This window comes from Miscanthus floridulus, chromosome 3 (genome assembly GCF_019320115.1).
Source record: "Miscanthus floridulus cultivar M001 chromosome 3, ASM1932011v1, whole genome shotgun sequence".
NCBI lineage: Eukaryota > Viridiplantae > Streptophyta > Magnoliopsida > Poales > Poaceae > Miscanthus > Miscanthus floridulus.
This window is the reverse complement of record NC_089582.1, coordinates 75358672-75376323: the sequence shown is the minus strand read 5'-3', so window position 1 is coordinate 75376323 and position 17652 is coordinate 75358672.

Below are 17652 nucleotides of genomic sequence, written 5' to 3'. Positions count from 1 at the left end.
GGGCTTGCCTTCGTTGACGGAAAAGTCTGGTTCCTACGACGTTACACAAGGATTCGATCCGACCTCAACAGACGGATTAACCTCCTCAACAGCTTGATTAACTACCACGTTTTCACCTTCGTTCACTACACGTAATAACAATGCCATGTTTAACATGATGTGGAATACGAAACATGATGCTCGATGATGGATGCAAAATTAACAATTTGAATACAACTTTCCTTCGCGGTACAGTTGCAAGTCAAACAACTAAATCTTTTTCATAACACATACATCAATTGCCAAGGATCATCATCAACTAAGGACCCAAGGTCATCACTCAATCCAAAATTTCAAACAAAACTTAAATCATTAAAGGTTACTATTTGCTTTTATGAATTAATTATTTAATTCAAAATTATGAAATAAATCAACTTATTCTGATTGAGCTAAAATTTTTTGTAAATGTTCATTACATGATAACTAAGTGGCAAAACAATTTTCATAATTTTTGGATAATTCATTAAGCCTAGAAAAATCATGGAAAGTCATTTATTAATTAATTGAGCAATTTTTATCATACCCCAAAAATATTGAAAATCAATATTTCAAATTTTTGTTATATACTATACATCATAGAGAATGCACACAAAAAGTTTCATAATTTTTGGAGCTCTAAATAATTCTACACAAAAATAACAAATTATAGCACTATTCATTTAATTCTGAAAATAGAAAATCCACTTAGAACGCTGAGTCACTGACACCCGGGTCCCACATGTCATCTTCAACCTCCAACGTTGACCACGGCAGTGATGGCTCTGACCGGCGAATTCTCGCTGCCGGTGAGACTAACGGTGATGGTGAAAGCACTACCACGTTCCCTACACCACTACGCTCCGATTGGTGGCACAAACGAGCCTCGACACTAACTGGACCAAGCACCACGGCGGCCATGGCGGACACGACGGCACGGCCATGCTACACCGGCGACACCAGTGCGGTAGTGATTAAACAAAGGACACAGGAAGCATCAGGAGCTCACCCCGAACGCGTTGGAGCCAAAGACCGAGCCGGAGGAGCAACAGCAAGGGGGTTCGACGATCAGCGCGAGCACGGCGGAGCAAAACGTCGTCGGCGATGGTGTACCGGTGACTGCAGTGGTCAAAATGAACAACCAACTATGGAGTAAGCACCATAGTATCGAGACGAAGCCATAGGTACATAGAGCAAGGACAGCAGCTCACTGGAGGGCGCTGGCCACGGAGATGCGCTTGCGACGGGAAGGTCGCCGGCCGCGAAGAAGAAAGACGTGGACAGTGAGTTTCCGGTGGAGATAAACTAAAAGTTGTTCAAAATCAAAAGTTCTACAACTTTGCTTTTATAACCATCTCTTAATTCGGTCTAGATTTTGAAATGAACTTTTGAATTTAAATCGGGAAATTTAACGAATTACGCCTTTTTGATTTACTCAAAATTTTTCTAAACAACTTGAAAAACTCCAAAGATAAACTTTGCTTAACTTGTCAAGCACTACACTTTTGCTTCAAGGCTCAACCCCAAAATATGCTTAGTTTTTGAAATGGATTTTCAGGATAGGATTTAAATGTCGAAAAGCGGGGTTTTCTCGAAAAATTCAAAACCTAGACAAACTTTGAACTTGAGTCAAACAATAAAATTCAACACTCATTACACAAATGTAAACTTGTTTTAATAAATGCACATCAAAGTTTTCACCAAATGCCAAATGCTTTGCAATGCATATGATGACATGTCAGATTTTAATATTTAAACACCCGAGGTGTTACACACTATCTCCATGGCGCTCGATCTCTCGCTCGAGCTCCACACATTCTTGCTCGAGCTAGAGTCGCGCTTCCTTGAGCTCTTGGTGTCGGGCCTTTGGCTGCTCCACCCACAGTCATGGTGAGGCCCCTGCATCACTCTCAACCTTGTCATCGAGGTTGTTCATTAGGGTAGCCTCTTCCTTGTGGATGCTTCCGACATGTCCCTCGAGGGTACCTGCTATGAAACACTCACGAGAGGGTTGATGGCTCCCCCTACTGGAGTAAGAGGTGGAGGCTGACACTGTTTCTCTCACGAGGAGGTCATGAAAAGATTCTGTGACATATTCGGTCATCCCAATGAACCCATCATTCATGGGGGATGGAGGCATGTGTTGTGCCACAAGGTGGCCATAGGTCTCTACGGCATTGTGGAGACCGAACGGGAGCGCTGTTGGGGGCGCATCGAATGAGGTATTCTAGAGAGAGCGGCTCCCCTTCGACAAGCTACACCCTGACATTGCCAAACAAGAAGGTGAGGTAGCGTAGGTCCTCCTAGGATGGTCGGGTCCTAGGAAGGCGCCGACAAGGCGCTCTAACCTCCCATAGTCGAAGTCAAGGTGTTGGTCGCTTCTAGGGGCGTGGGCCTCTGATGTGTGCAGCTGTAGATCCTCAAGCGCCTCAGCGATGGTGTTGAGGCCGACAGAGTGGACAGGTCGGACGGTGGCGGGAGCCATCGCCAACTCTCCCTCCATCATGACGATGAGATCTAGGCCCCAGAAGCACACATGCGCGCCCAAGACCTAGCTAAGGTTGTGACTAACCATCCGAGGCCTGGTGTGGATGTTGAGGTGTACAAAAGTCCCCTACCTAGCGCGCCAACTGTCGGTGACTAACCATCTCCTAATTCGGTCTAGATTTTGAAATGAACTTTTGAATTTGAATCGGGAAATTTAACGAATTACGCCTTTTTGATTTACTCAAAATTTTTCTAAACAACTTGAAAAACTCCAAAGATAAACTTTGCTTAACTTGTCAAGCACTACACTTTTGCTTCAAGGCTCAACCCCAAAATATACTTAGATTTTGAAATGGATTTTCAGGGTAGGATTTAAATGTCGAAAAGCGGGATTTTCTCGAAAAATTCAAAACCCAGACAAACTTTGAACTTGAGTCAAACAATAAAATTCAACACTCATTACACAAATGTAAACTTGTTTTAATAAATGCACATCAAAGTTTTCACCAAATGCCAAATGCTTTGCAATGCATATGATGACATGTCAGATTTTAATATTTAAACACCCAAGGTGTTACAATCCTTCCCCCTAAAAGAAATCTCGCCCCGAGATTCAAAGCCATAGGGTAAGTAATGGAAAAGGAAATGTGTCACGAGAACACATACAAACTCTGTCCATAAAACAGCTGAGGTCCCTTTTACAAAACACAACTTGTACTACCGAGCTCAACTAACATTACTCGATTCTATATTGACGCTAAAAATTCGGGAAACTTTTCTAACAAGTAATCTTCTGATTCCCAAGTAGCTTCCTCTTCTGAATGTTGATTCCATTGTATTTTATAGAACTTGATTGTCTGTCTTCGAGTAACACGATCTTTCTAATCTAACACTCGGATAGGATATTCGGAATAAGTTAAATCAGGTTCTAGTTCTACTCCTTCAACTTCAACATTCTGTTCAGGCACTCGAAGACACTTTTTTAATTGAGAAACATGGAACACATCATGCACAGCTGCGAGATGTTCTGGTAATTTCAAGCGATATGCTACTTTTCCATACCTCTCTAAAATTTGAAATGGTCCAATATATCGAGGTGCCAACTTTCCTTTAACAACAAAATGGGTAACTCCCTTCATTGGTGATACTTTCAGATATACAAAATCTCCTTTGTTAAATACCAATGGCCTCCGCCTTCTATCCTCATAACTCTTTTGACGGGATTGAGCTATCTTCAAATTATTTTGTATTTGCCTAACCTTGTCTTCTGTTTCTTTCACAAGGTCAACTCCAAAGAACCTTCTTTCTCTAGGCTCAGACCAACTTAATGATGTTCTGCACCTATGACCATAGAGTGCTTCAAATGGAGCCATTCTAATGCTTTCCTGATAACTATTGTTGTATGAGAACTCGGCCAAAGGTAAGCATTCATCCCACTTATTGGAATAGTTAAGGACACAACACCTTAACATATCTTTGAGTACTTGATTGACTCTTTCAGTCTGTCCATCAGTCTACGGATGATAAGCTGTACTATACAGAAGTTTGGTACCCAACGAAGAATGCAATTGTTTCCAAAAGTTGGAGACAAACTGTGTACCTCTATCTGACACAATAGTCTTGGGTACTCCATGGAGACTCATGATTCTTGCTAAATACATCTTGGCATATTGGATCGTAGGATATATTGTCTTGATTGGAAGAAAATGTGCTGACTTAGTGAGTCTATCTACAATAACCCATACTGAGTCAAATCCCTTTGATGTCTTGGGTAGACCAACAATAAAGTCCATACTTATGTCCTCCCACTTCTAAGATGGAATAGGTAATGGTTGTAATTCACCAGCAGACCTCAAATGTATAGCTTTCACCTTTTGACAAGTATCACACTTTGCTATATATCTAGCAATCTCTATTTTCATTTTAGTCCACCAGAATCTTTGCTTCAAGTCATGGTACATCTTGTTACTTCCCGGATGGATTGATAACCTAGTAGCATGTGCCTCATCTAGAATTGACTGCCGCAACTCAGGAACTTTTGGTACCACCAGGCAATCCTTGAACCACAACACATCTTCATTGTCAATACTAAAGCATTCCGCTCTTCCATTCTTGACTCTTTCCTTGATATGGGCTATACCCTTGTTTTCCTTCTGAGCAGCAATAACTTGATCTCGAATAGTGGCTTCAACAATTATGTTGGTCAAACTTCCTTGTTGAATTACTTCTACATTCAACTTTTCCATTTCTTGACATAAATTCAAACCCATTGTTCTCACTGTCAGACAATTGCAATAACTTTTGCGACTGAGGGCATCTGCAACCACATTTGCTTTTCCAGGGTGATAATGTACTTCCAAATCATAATCCTTAATCAGTTCTAACCATCTTCTTTGTCGCATGTTCAACTCTGACTGAGTAAAGATATACTTTAAGCTCTTGTGGTCTGTATACATATGACACGTATTACCAAGCAGGTAATGCCGCCAAATCTTTAGAGCATGAACCACAGCTGCTAACTCCAAGTCATGAGTCGGATAATGTTCTTCATGTTGCTTAAGTTGCCTAGATGCATAGGCAATGACTCGGCCTTCTTGCATCAACACACATCCAATACCAATACCTGAAGCATCACAATAAACATCAAACGGCTTCTCGATGTTAGGTTGGGCTAACACTGGTGCAGTGGTTAACAGTCTCTTCAAAGTCTGGAAAGCCTCCTCACAATCTGATGACCAGACAAACTTAACTTGGTTCTTCAATAATTCAGTTATGGACTTTGATATTTTTGAGAAATCTGGAATAAACCGACGGTAATACCCCGCCAGACCCAGAAAACTCCGAACTTGATGAACTGTGGCTGGCGGTTTCCAATCAAGCACATCTTTCACTTTGCTCGAATCAACTGCAACTCCTTCGGCTGACAAGACATGTCCAAAAAATTGCACTTTCTTAAGCCAAAAATCACACTTGCTGAACTTGGCATATAGTTGATGTTCTCTCAAGCGGGTCAGAACAATTCTGAGATGTTCCGCATGTTCTTTCTTATTCTTGGAATATACTAAAATGTCATCAATAAACACCACTACAAACTTGTCTAGCTCAGGCATGAATACTGAGTTCATTAGATACATGAAATGAGCTGGAGCATTTGTCAAACCAAAAGACATTACCAAGTATTCATATAATCCATATCTTGTGGTAAATGCCGTTTTGGGAATATCTTCAGGCTTTATCTTGATTTGGTGATATCCTGATCTCAAATCTATCTTGGAGAAAACTTTGGCTCTGGCCAATTGATCAAAAAGCAGATCTATCCGAGGTAATGGATACTTATTCTTGATGGTCACTTCATTCAATGGACGATAGTCGACACATAACCTCAAAGTCTCATCTTTCTTTTTCACAAAAATTGCCGAACATCCCCAAGGTGAAGAACTAGGTTGGATAAATCCTTTCTCAATCAATTCTTGTAACTGAGTTTTCAACTCGGCCAATTCCTTAGGTGGCATCCTATAAGCTCTCCGAGAAATCGGAGCTGTTCCAGGTTGTAACTCTATATTGAACTGTACATCCCTATCAGGTGGTAGACCGGGTAAATCTTCAGGAAACACATCCGGAAATTCACACACTACCGGAATATCTTTAATCTCTTTAACAACAGTTGCACAAATCTTGCCCACTGATCTTCTTAGGGTTGGAAGTTGGATAAGAAGTTGAGAATTATTATCAGGCAAACTCACTCTTAGTGTCCTATTCAAAGCATCTATAACAGCCTTATGCTGATACATCCAATTCATTCCCAAGATTACATCTATATCCTGATCCTTAAGGATAATCATGGTAGTGGGAAAAATATGCCCACCCAGGTTTACGGGTACCTAGTATACCATTTCCTTAGTACACGGACGTCCCCCGGACGACTGTATAAAGAAACTTTCCTTTGTTGCCCCAATTGAAATTTCATGCTTCACGACAAATGTTCTATTGATGAATGAATGCGATGCGCCAGAATCAAAAAGTATAACTACAGGGTGATTGGCAACAGGAAACATACCCATCATCACTGGCTCCCCTTCCGGAATTTCTCCAGCTTGAATATAGAACACCCGTCCTGTCTTCCTCTCATCTTTGCCCTTCTGAGCATTCTGATTGTGGTTCTTGTTTGGTGCCTGACCCTGTTGTTGATTGGCAGGAGCCTTCTAATAATTTTGATTAGCCTGCCTAGGATATGGACATTCCCTGGAGAAATGACCAGTCCTTCCACAATTGTAGCACGGATAGTTGTGACCCTGGGATGTTGGAGCATTGCCACCAGAAGCATTGGTTGACTGTGAACTCGGATAGGTTATAGCAGGACGGACATTTGACTGTTGCCTAGCTTGGAACTGCGGCGGACAATAAGGAGGACGATTATGCTGTACTGGATGATAAATCACCCTCTGCCTCTTCTGATTTCCCCCAAAAGATCCAGACGGCACACTCTTTTTCTTTTTGAGCTCCTTATGCTACCGATACTTTGACTCTGAAGCAATTGCAATATTTACTGCCTCATGATAAGTAACATTGGTGCAAGTGGTCATCATAGTCTGCAACTTGGTATTCAGGCCTCTCATAAACCACCTCTTCTTCTTGGCATCGGTATTGACATGTTCGGATGCATATTGGGACAGATGATTAAATCTTCCCACATACTGCATCACGCTTTGATCTCCTTGTTTCAAAGCAAGGAATTCATCTAGCTTCATAGCCATCACTCCTTCGGGAATATAATGGGCTCTGAAGGCTGTACGGAACTTAGCCCAAGTTATTGGAATGCCAGCTGGTTGCATAGCCACTAAGTTTGCCCACCAAGCACTTGCTGCTCCTCTAAGTTGTTGGGCGGCAAACGTAGGTTTCTGATACTCCGTGCATGGGATAAGGTCAAATTTCTGTTCCATGGTTCGAAGCTAGTCATCAGCCTCCAATGGTTCATCTGCCTTGGTGAACACCGAGGGTCTTGTGTCTGTAAAATCAACATATGTAGCCTCCTGTCGGTTTTGGTGACGTCCATGGTTCCCGTACATCTAATTCTGATTACTCTGAGCCATCTTATGAAGCAAACGAGAATTTTCAGCCGTCACATTGACAAGTGCAGTTATAGCATCAGCTAAATTGGTTGGAACTGGTGGCGGATCTGGAATACCGTCCTCATCTTGTGAAGTTCCCGGAATAAACAAACCCCGTGTACGACGCATCTGCTCATAACAAACCAAACTTTATTCACATGTCTTTATTGAATTGTACCAAAGCTTACTCTAGACACATTACATAGAGTTTACTAATGTACAAATAAACCCACGAGTACGAAAACAGAACTACATAACTTAAACTAGAGCTACTATTATACAACTCTACTCTTTTCCTCAATTTCTTCAAACTTCAGGCTCGGTATCCATTCCGGAATTATTACCGCCTTCATCATCACTTTCATCGATCATTACTAATTCTTCAGGATCTTCTTCTTCTTCCTCTCCGGATTCATCATCATCGGCAAGGATGACACCGGGGTCCATGGCATCAGCTTGAGGCTCATGATTCGGATTTAGTAAATTGCTAAGCCTATGAACTTCCTCATGTAGATATGTATTATGTTCTTCTAAATCTTCTACATAGAATTCTAGCTCATGAGTTCTAGCTCTAGCTACATTTTCCCTGTGCCAAGCTTCATTTCTTCCTTCCACCGTACGAACTAACATACTTTCGTAGTTCCTATGCGCGGTGGTGAGCTGCCTCAATTGACCCTGTAATTCTCCTATTTGTATAACATCCAAAGCCCTATCTCTAGTAGATTGTGCTAACTCCATAGAAACTCTCAGTATCTCTGCCTGGGGATCAGGCCTAGTACTGCTACTGCTAGCACCATCATTTCTAGGGGCAAGTTGGTGACGAGGAACTCCTTTGGGTCCGGTGGACTTACGGGGCGTCATCTTGGCATGAGCCATACTGTAGGAAGCCAATTTAATCCAAGTAAGACCATTTGATCAAAATCCAAAAAGTAGCTAAGATGGATTACATTCCTCCAACCAGACTCACTACTTAATTCCAGACTAAGAGGTGAAGGAAGTAACGAGTGAATTATTTATGATGCATGCATCGTTCTTATGAACAAAACATCAAAGTTTATAATGCACATAAACAACATTTATTTTTATATAGGGCATAGTATGATTACTACTACACCACACAAAAACCTTTTAATCAAATAGGGAATGGTGAGAAAGAAATAAGATAAGTCAGAAGCAATTTGGACCAAATTATCAAGTTAAATTTAGTCATCCCAAATCATTTTGAAGTTTTTGTAAAACAATACAACAAAAACCTTGTAACGACGCTCTGATACCATTCTGTGGCAGAACCTCCTAAGTTATAGGGCCCACATGCATCTGTCACTGTCCGACGACCTTTGACATCTATGCATATGTTTCCATTAACTTAAAAAGACTGTCGGGTGTCCTCGGGGAACCCCGAATCATCCACGATTTCCGAGCAGGATCACGTTACAGAGTCATTGCAGTATTACAACATTTATTCAAATATATACATCAGAGTAAAATAGCGGAAGTCTTACGATAACTTAGTTTACAAACCAGTTGTTTCAAACCTTACAACTAAGTTCGATAATTATTACATACCATAGTAGTAGTGGAGTGTCATAATTAACATAAACTTAACACACAAAATAAACATCCTGTCCAAGGATCACACATTTACTTCTCATCGTCAGAACAAACGATAGTCATGCAGCACGATCCAAAATAGATCTGCTCATGAGGCTCACCTACAACAAGGGGTCAACGAACCCTGAGTACAAAAGTACTCAACAAGACTTATCCAAAATATTAACTGATAAACTCAGTAATGTAGGCTCAGGGATTCAAGGTATAGCTTTAACAATGATCAAAGTTTTTCTTGCGTAAAAGCTCTTTTAACAACATTCTTTATATAGAAAACTTCTCGAGAATTATATACAAAGTTGACACGATCCGCACTAAGATCATGAAACTTCATATCTAACACCTTCACAAGCCTTATTCAAGTTCCTGTTATTAATACTACGATGATGAATAGTGAGTTGAGTCTCCATAACCGAGGAGCAACGACGATTCGAACCGATTATAAACCTAGCTGGGAATTCCAGACCACACGACATATGCAGGTCCCCGACCTACATATACCAACCTATCCTCGGATCCTCTAAAACAAGAACGGGTCCGCGCCACCCGAGAACACAGTACTCCACCATTTCAGCCCATGGCCACGTGGGTACACGCTATTCCCACCATCTCTCCACTCCCAGTGCGCGAGTAGCCATTCTCGTAATAGAATTGCCAAGTTCAGGCTTACCGGAGTATGTGGTTAGTACTACAAATTCTCACCTCATACAATTCAACAACGGACGTGCCTTAATCGACACAGGCGGAAAGACCCCGCTCACAAGACCTCCATGTCTTGTGGCTCACACTCACCGAGTCCGCCCGGTCTAGATTTATTACTCCACATTCCCATATCACATGCTAACAATATTGACCAATTTTCCATTTAAAACTTGCAGGTGGCAGGTGGTCACCCGACTTTCATCGTTCTACGCATAGCTAAGCAAAACTAGGCATATACGAGTTTAAAACTGGTAATATGGTAAATCTGGAATAACAAGGATGGTAATGCACCAATTAGGCTCTTACTTAAATCCTAATCACTTAATGTAGTAACGGAAAGCAAAAGCGAAATTAATTTATAAAACACAAGGTAGGGTTGTATGCATCCGGGGCTTGCCTTCGTTGACGGAAAAGTCCGGTTCCTACGACGTTACACAAGGATTCGATCCGACCTCAACAGACGGATTAACCTCCTCAACAGCTTGATTAACTACCACGTTTTCACCTTCGTTCACTACACGTAATAACAATGCCATGTTTAACATGATGTGGAATACGAAACATGATGCTCGATGATGGATGCAAAATTAACAATTTGAATACAACTTTCCTTCGTGGTACAGTTGCAAGTCAAACAACTAAATCTTTTTCATAACACATACATCAATTGCCAAGGATCATCATCAACTAAGGACCCAAGGTCATCACTCAATCCAAAATTTCAAACAAAACTTAAATCATTAAAGGTTACTATTTGCTTTTATGAATTAATTATTTAATTCAAAATTATGAAATAAATCAACTTATTCTGATTGAGCTAAAATTTTTTGTAAATGTTCATTACATGATAACTAAGTGGCAAAACAATTTTCATAATTTTTGGATAATTAATTAAGCCTAGAAAAATCATGGAAAGTCATTTATTAATTAATTGAGCAATTTTTATCATACCCCAAAAATATTGAAAATCAATATTACAAAAATAACAATTTATAGCACTATTCATTTAATTCTGAAAAATAGAAAATCCACTTAGAACGCTGAGTCACTGACACCCGGGTCCCACATGTCATCTTCAACCTCCAACGTTGACCACGGCAGTGACGGCTCTGACGGGCGAATTCTCGCCGCCGGTGAGACTAACGGTGATGGTGAAAGCACTACCACATTCCCTACACCACTATGCTCCGATTGGTGGCACAAACGAGCCTCGACACTAACTGGACCAAGCACCACGGCGGCCATGGCGGACACGACGGCACGGCCATGCTACGCCAGTGACACCAGTGCGGTAGTGATTAAACAAAGGACACAGGAAGCATCAGGAGCTCACCCCGAACGCGTTGGAGCCAAAGACCGAGCCGGAGGAGCAACAGCAAGGGGGTTCGACGATCAGCGCGAGCACGGCGGAGCAAAACGTCGTCGGCGATGGTGTACCGGTGACTGCAGTGGTCAAAATTAACAACCAACTATGGAGTAAGCACCATAGTATTGAGACGAAGCCATAGGTACATAGAGCAAGGACAGCAGCTCACCGGAGGGCGCTGGCCACGGAGATGCGCTTGCGACGGGAAGGTCGCCGGCCGCAAAGAAGAAAGACGTGGACAGCGAGTTTCCGGTGGAGATAAACTAAATTGGTGGGTCGGTTGGACGCGTAAGGTTAAGGCGGAGCTGGGACTAGCTTATCAGCGACGGTGGAGCACGACAACGACGGCACGGGCTCGCCGGAGATGATCGGCAACGTCGGGAAAAACAGAGGGCGAAGGAAGAACAACGACGACGGCGTTGGAGCTTTATAGGGCGGCCAAGGAAGCAAGGAGAAGCCATGGCGATGCCTTTCCCATGCCAGCACGAAGCCAAGGCCACCACGCGCGCGCCTGGAACGCCGAAGACGGTCGCCGGCCATGTAGCTTCGGCGGTGAACACTGTTCACAATATTTACAAGTTTGCCATTCGCCAAAATTCACAAATTACTCTCAAATTTTCATAACAACTCAAAAATCTCCAAAAACAAAAGTTGTTCAAAATCAGAAGTTCTACAACTTTTCTTTTATAACCATCTCCTAATTCAGTCTAGATTTTGAAATGAACTTTTGAATTTGAATCGGGAAATTTAACGAATTACGCCTTTTTGATTTACTCAAAATTTTTCTAAACAACTTGAAAAACTCCAAAGATAAACTTTGCTTAACTTGTCAAGCACTACACTTTTGCTTCAAGGCTCAACCCTAAAATATGCTTAGATTTTGAAATGGATTTTCAGGGTAGGATTTAAATGTCGAAAAGCGGGGTTTTCTCGAAAAATTCAAAACCTAGACAAACTTTGAACTTGAGTCAAACAATAAAATTCAACACTCATTACACAAATGTAAACTTGTTTTAATAAATGCACATCAAAGTTTTCACCAAATGCCAAATGCTTTGCAATGCATATGATGACATGTCAGATTTTAATATTTAAACACCCGAGGTGTTACACACTATCTCCATGGCGCTCGATCTCTCGCTCAAGCTCCACACATTCTTGCTCGAGCTAGAGTCGTGCTTCCTTGAGCTCTTGGTGTCGGGCCTTTGGCTGCTCCACCCACAGTCGTGGTGAGGCCCCTGCATCACTCTCAACCTTGTCATCGAGGCTGTTCATTAGGGTAGCCTCTACCTTGTGGATGCTTCCGACGTGTCCCTCGAGGGTACCTGCTATGAAACACTCACGAGAGGGTTGATGGCTCCCACTGCTGGAGTAAGAGGTGGAGGCTAACACTGTTTCTCTCACGAGGAGGTCGTGAAAAGATTCTGTGACATATTCGGTCATCCCAATGAACCCATCATTCATGGGGGATGGAGGCATGTGTTGTGCCACAAGGTGGCCATAGGTCTCTATGGCATTGTGGAGACCGAACGGGAGCGCTGTTGGGGGCGCATCGAATGAGGCATTCTAGAGAGAGCGGCTCCCCTTCGACAAGCTACACCATGACGTTGCCAAACAAGAAGGTGAGGTAGCGTAGGTCCTCCTAGGATGGTCGGGTCCTAGGAAGGCGCCGACAAGGTGCTCTAACCTCCCATAGTCGAAGTCAAGGTGTTGGTCGCTTCTAGGGGTGTGGGCCTCTGATGTGTGCAGCTGTAGATCCTCAAGCGCCTCAGCGATGGTGTTGAGGCCGACAGAGTGGACAGGTCGGACGGTGGCGGGAGCCATTGCCAACTCTCCCTCCATCATGACGATGAGATCTAGGCCCCTGAAGCACACATGCGTGCCCAAGACCTAGCTAAGGTTGTGACTAACCATCCGAGGCCTGGTGTGGATGTTGAGGTGCACAAAAGTCCCCTACCTAGCGCGCCAACTGTCGGTGTTTCGAGTTGCCACCAACAAGTAAATTTCTAATATTGCGCGTCTGGCTCGGATGGTGTGCTTAGAGGACACGAGGTTTATACTGGTTCGGGCAGAATGTCCCTATGTCCAGTTCGTTGCTACTGCTCGTGTTACTAGCACTGAAAGTTCATAGTAGGGGTTACAAATGGGCGAGAGAGGGACAAGTCCCAAGTCTCTGGTGAAAGGAGTGAATGTGTGCTGAGAGAGGTTGGTTGCTACATGACTGTGTGTTCGAGGTTCCATGGGTTTGTGATGTTTGATCGGATCTAGCTTGAATCGATGTGATGTGTTGCGCTGCCCCTTATGGGATGCCCTATTTTCCCTTTTATAGGATAAGGGAAAGCATGGGTTACAGGGGAGGAAAAAGAAGAACAAGAGGGAGAGAGCCAAAGGCCTTTAGGATCACTCTGTCCTTCTTCTCCTTCATGTGGGTCCCATCGACCCTATAGATGTCAATAGGGATGGCTTCGCATCGTGGTCCTGTCCGTCACTAGCATCATGCGCATGCGTCATATGCCGGTCATGGTGCTCCACTCTGTCTTGGTGAATGTCGTGGTGAACTAGCGCGCCCGTCAGTGTTAGTATGGGGGTTAGGCAGAACAGCACTGGTATGCCCAATGCTGTTCTTGATGTGAATCCTCTGGTATGTCATATCAAGGCCATAGGTTACATCGGGGTGTGCCGGTCTCTTCCCTGGCGTCAGAGCTTTGACTTAGGCCCATACACTTGGACTTGGAGTGGTTGGCGGTGGTATGAGCCTCCATCGGGTAAGGCAAAGCCTATGGCCTCGAGGTTAGGCAAGGTGGAGTCCTCCCCCATAGGCCGGGCGAGGCGGAGTGCAAACCCAAGGGTCAAGCAAGGCCAAGCCCATGGCCTCGGGGTCAGGCGAGGTGGAGTGCAGACCTAAGTGTTGGGTGAGGTGGAGCCTATGGCCTTAGGGTCGGGCGAGGCATAGTCCTCCCCTAGAGGCTAGGTGAGGCGAAGCATAGACCCAAGGGTCGGGCGAGGCGAAGCATAGACCCAAGGGTTGGGTGAGGTAGAGCCCATAGCCTAGGGGTCGGGCTAGGCGGAGTCCTCGCCGAGAGGCTGAGTGAGGCGGAGCCCACGACCTTAGGGTCGGGTGAGGCAGAGTCATCCCCTAGAGGCCGGGTGAGGTGGAGCGTAGACCCAAGGGTTGGGCGAGGCAGAGCATAGGCCTAAGGGTCAAGCGAGAGGGAGCGCAGACCCAGAGGTTGGAAGAAGCGGAGCTTACGCACCGAGGGGTCGGTTGGAGTTGTAGTAGCGCTCTTGACTGCTCGGATGAGTTAATGTTGATGGTTATTAGCTCCTTCTCTTTGGGTACCCTAGTATTGGTCCCCGATAGTCGGCAGCACCTCTTAGAGGAGGTAGTCGAGGTAAGGCATCCTCTAGTTAGCTAGAGGGTCGGGCTCTATCGCTGGATCCTCATCAAGCTCCATGACTTCGGGGTCGGATAGAGCCAACGGCTGGTTAGCCCCTGAGCCTAGGGCAGGCGGCCCATCACCAGCTTGTTCTGGCTCCTTGTAGTGGACCGAGGGCTTGTACTGATCACTGGTGAAGATGCCTGTCAGCATCACCTCTCAGCCGGACACCATTTTTGCCAACATATTAGCCGCCTCATTGAGACGCCTCAGGATGTGATTGAGCTCGAACCATCAAACTATCCTCTAGCTGGCAGACCTCTTGGCAATATGCAGCCATCTTGGCATTGTGGCAGCTTGATTCCTTCATGACTTGGTCGATGACCAGCTGAGAGTCACCCCAAACGTCGAGCCGTCAGATACCTAGCTCGACGGCGATGCGTAGGTCGTTGATGAGTGCCTCATACTCGGCCACATTATTGGAGGAGGGGAAATGGAGGCGAACCATGTACCTCATGCATACCCCGAGGGAAAAAACAAAGACCAACCCCACGATGGCACCTTTCTTCATCAGTGATCCATCGAAGTACATCGTCCAGTACTCTTGGTCGACGACTGCTGGCGGCATTTGGACCCTAGTCCACTCTACAACGAAATTAGCCAGCACTTGGGACTTGATGGTCATCCGAGGGGCATAGGAAATGCCTTGACCCATTAGCTCGAGTGCCCACTTTGCCATACTTCTTGTGGCATCCCAGTTTTGGACGACCTCATCGAGAGGGAAGGATGTCACAACCATCACCGGATGCGACTCGAAGTAGTGACATAACTTCCTCTTAGTGATAAGGACGGCGTACAAGAGTTTTTGGATTTAGGGGTAGCGAGTCTTAGAATTAGACAAGACCTTGCTAATGAAGTACATGGGACACTACACTATAAGGACATGTCCGTCTTCTTCTCGCTCCACCACCAGGGCAACGCTGACCACTTGCATGGTGGACACAATGTAGAGCAGAAGCGGTTCCCCATCAGTCGGAGGGACTAGGATCGGGGCCTTCGTCAGAAACTGCTTGACTATGTCAAGTGCCTCCTAGGCCTCGGGCATCCATTCGAAATGATCAACCTTCTTTAGGAGTCAATAGAGGGGGAGACCTTGTTCACTGAGGCATGAGATAAAGTGGCTGAGCGTGGTGAGGCACCCTATAACTCGATGTACCCCCTTTATATCCTAAATCGGCCCATCCTCGTGATGACTAAGATCGTCTCTGGGTTGGCTTCGATGCCACGCTCAGAGATGATAAAACCTAGCAGCATACCCCTTGGGACCCCAAAAACACACTTCTTAGGGTGATGCCATGCTTAGAGACGATAAAACCTAGCAGCATACCCCTTGGGACCCCAAAAACGCACTTCTTAGGGTTGAGCTTAATGCTGTTTGCTCGAAGTTTTGCGAAGATGTGCTCTAGGTCGGCTACGACTTGGTCAGCCCGTTTGGACTTGACCACGATGTCATCCACGTAGGCCTCAATGGTTCACCCGCTGAGGTCCCCGAAAAATTTGAGCATACAATGCTGGTACATTGCCCTCGCATTTTTAGATCGAACGGCATCGTGATGTAGCAGAACGATCCTAATGGGGTGATGAAAGATGTCGTGAGCAGGTCGGACTCTTTCATCATGATTTTATGGTACCTAGAGTATGCATCAAGGAAGCAAAGGGTTTTGCACCTTGAGGTTGAGTCGACTACTTGGTCTATGCGTGGCAAAGGAAATGAATCCTTTGGACACGCTATGTTGGGACCCGTGTAGTCGACACACATTCTCCATTTCCCACTCTTTTTTCGTACCAGAACAGGATTAGCTAACCACTTGGGGTGGTATACTTCCTTGATGAACCTGACCACTTAAAGCTTCATAATCTGCTTGTCGATGGCCCTATGCTTCTCCTCGCCGAAGCGACGCATGCGCTGCTTCACCGGCGTGGAGCCTAGCCTAATCTTCAAGGCATGCTCAGTGACTTCTCTCGAAATGCCTGGCATGTCTGAGGGTTTCCACACAAAGATGTCTCTATTGGTGCGGAGGAAGTTGACGGGTGCACTTTCCTATTTGGAGGAAAGTGTGGTGCCAATGTGCACCACTTTGCCCTTGGAGCCACTAGGGTCTATGAGGACCTCCTTAGAGCCCTCTATAGGCTCAAAAGACCTGGTCATTCGCTTGGGGTCGGTCGCTTCTTCGGCGATGTCCTTCCTGATGGCCGCAAGCTCCTTGGAGGCGATGATTGTCGAGGCATGTTCATAGCACTCGACCTTGCACTCGTAGGCGCACTAGAAGGAGGTGCCGATGGTGATGACCCCACATGGTCCTGACATCTTCAGCTTTAGATAGGTGTAGTTGGGGATAGCCATGAACTTCGCGTAGCATGGATGTCCTAGGATGGCATGGTAGGTTCCTTGGAACCCAACCACCTCAAAGGTAAGGGTCCCCATCCTATAATTGGTCGAATCCCCAAAGGTGATGGGTAGATCGATTAGCCCAAGTGGCATGGCCTGCTTTCTAGGCACGATGCCATGGAAAGGTGCTCCGGTTGGTTGGATGCGTGATCGGTCGATGCCCATGGCATCGAGCGTCTCAGCATACATGATGTTGAGGCCGCTGCCTCCATCCATCAGTACCTTGGTGAGCCGCTTCATGTCGATGATCAGGTCGACCATGAGCGGATATCTCCCCGGTTGTGGGACGCTCTCCGGGTGGTCGGTTCGATCAAAGGTTGTGGCAGACTCTGACCATTGGAGAAAGGTAGGCGCGGCCGTATAGACCTCGTGGCGTAAGCTTCTAGCGGCGCTTGGAGTCATAGGAAAGCCATCCAGCATTGGAAAGCCACCATCCTTCCCCTCGGCGTCATCCATGGATGGCTTGGGGTCCTTCCTATGCTCCCCCTTGTTGGAGCCTCTAGACAAGAACCGCTTCATGAGACCACAGTCCTTGTATAG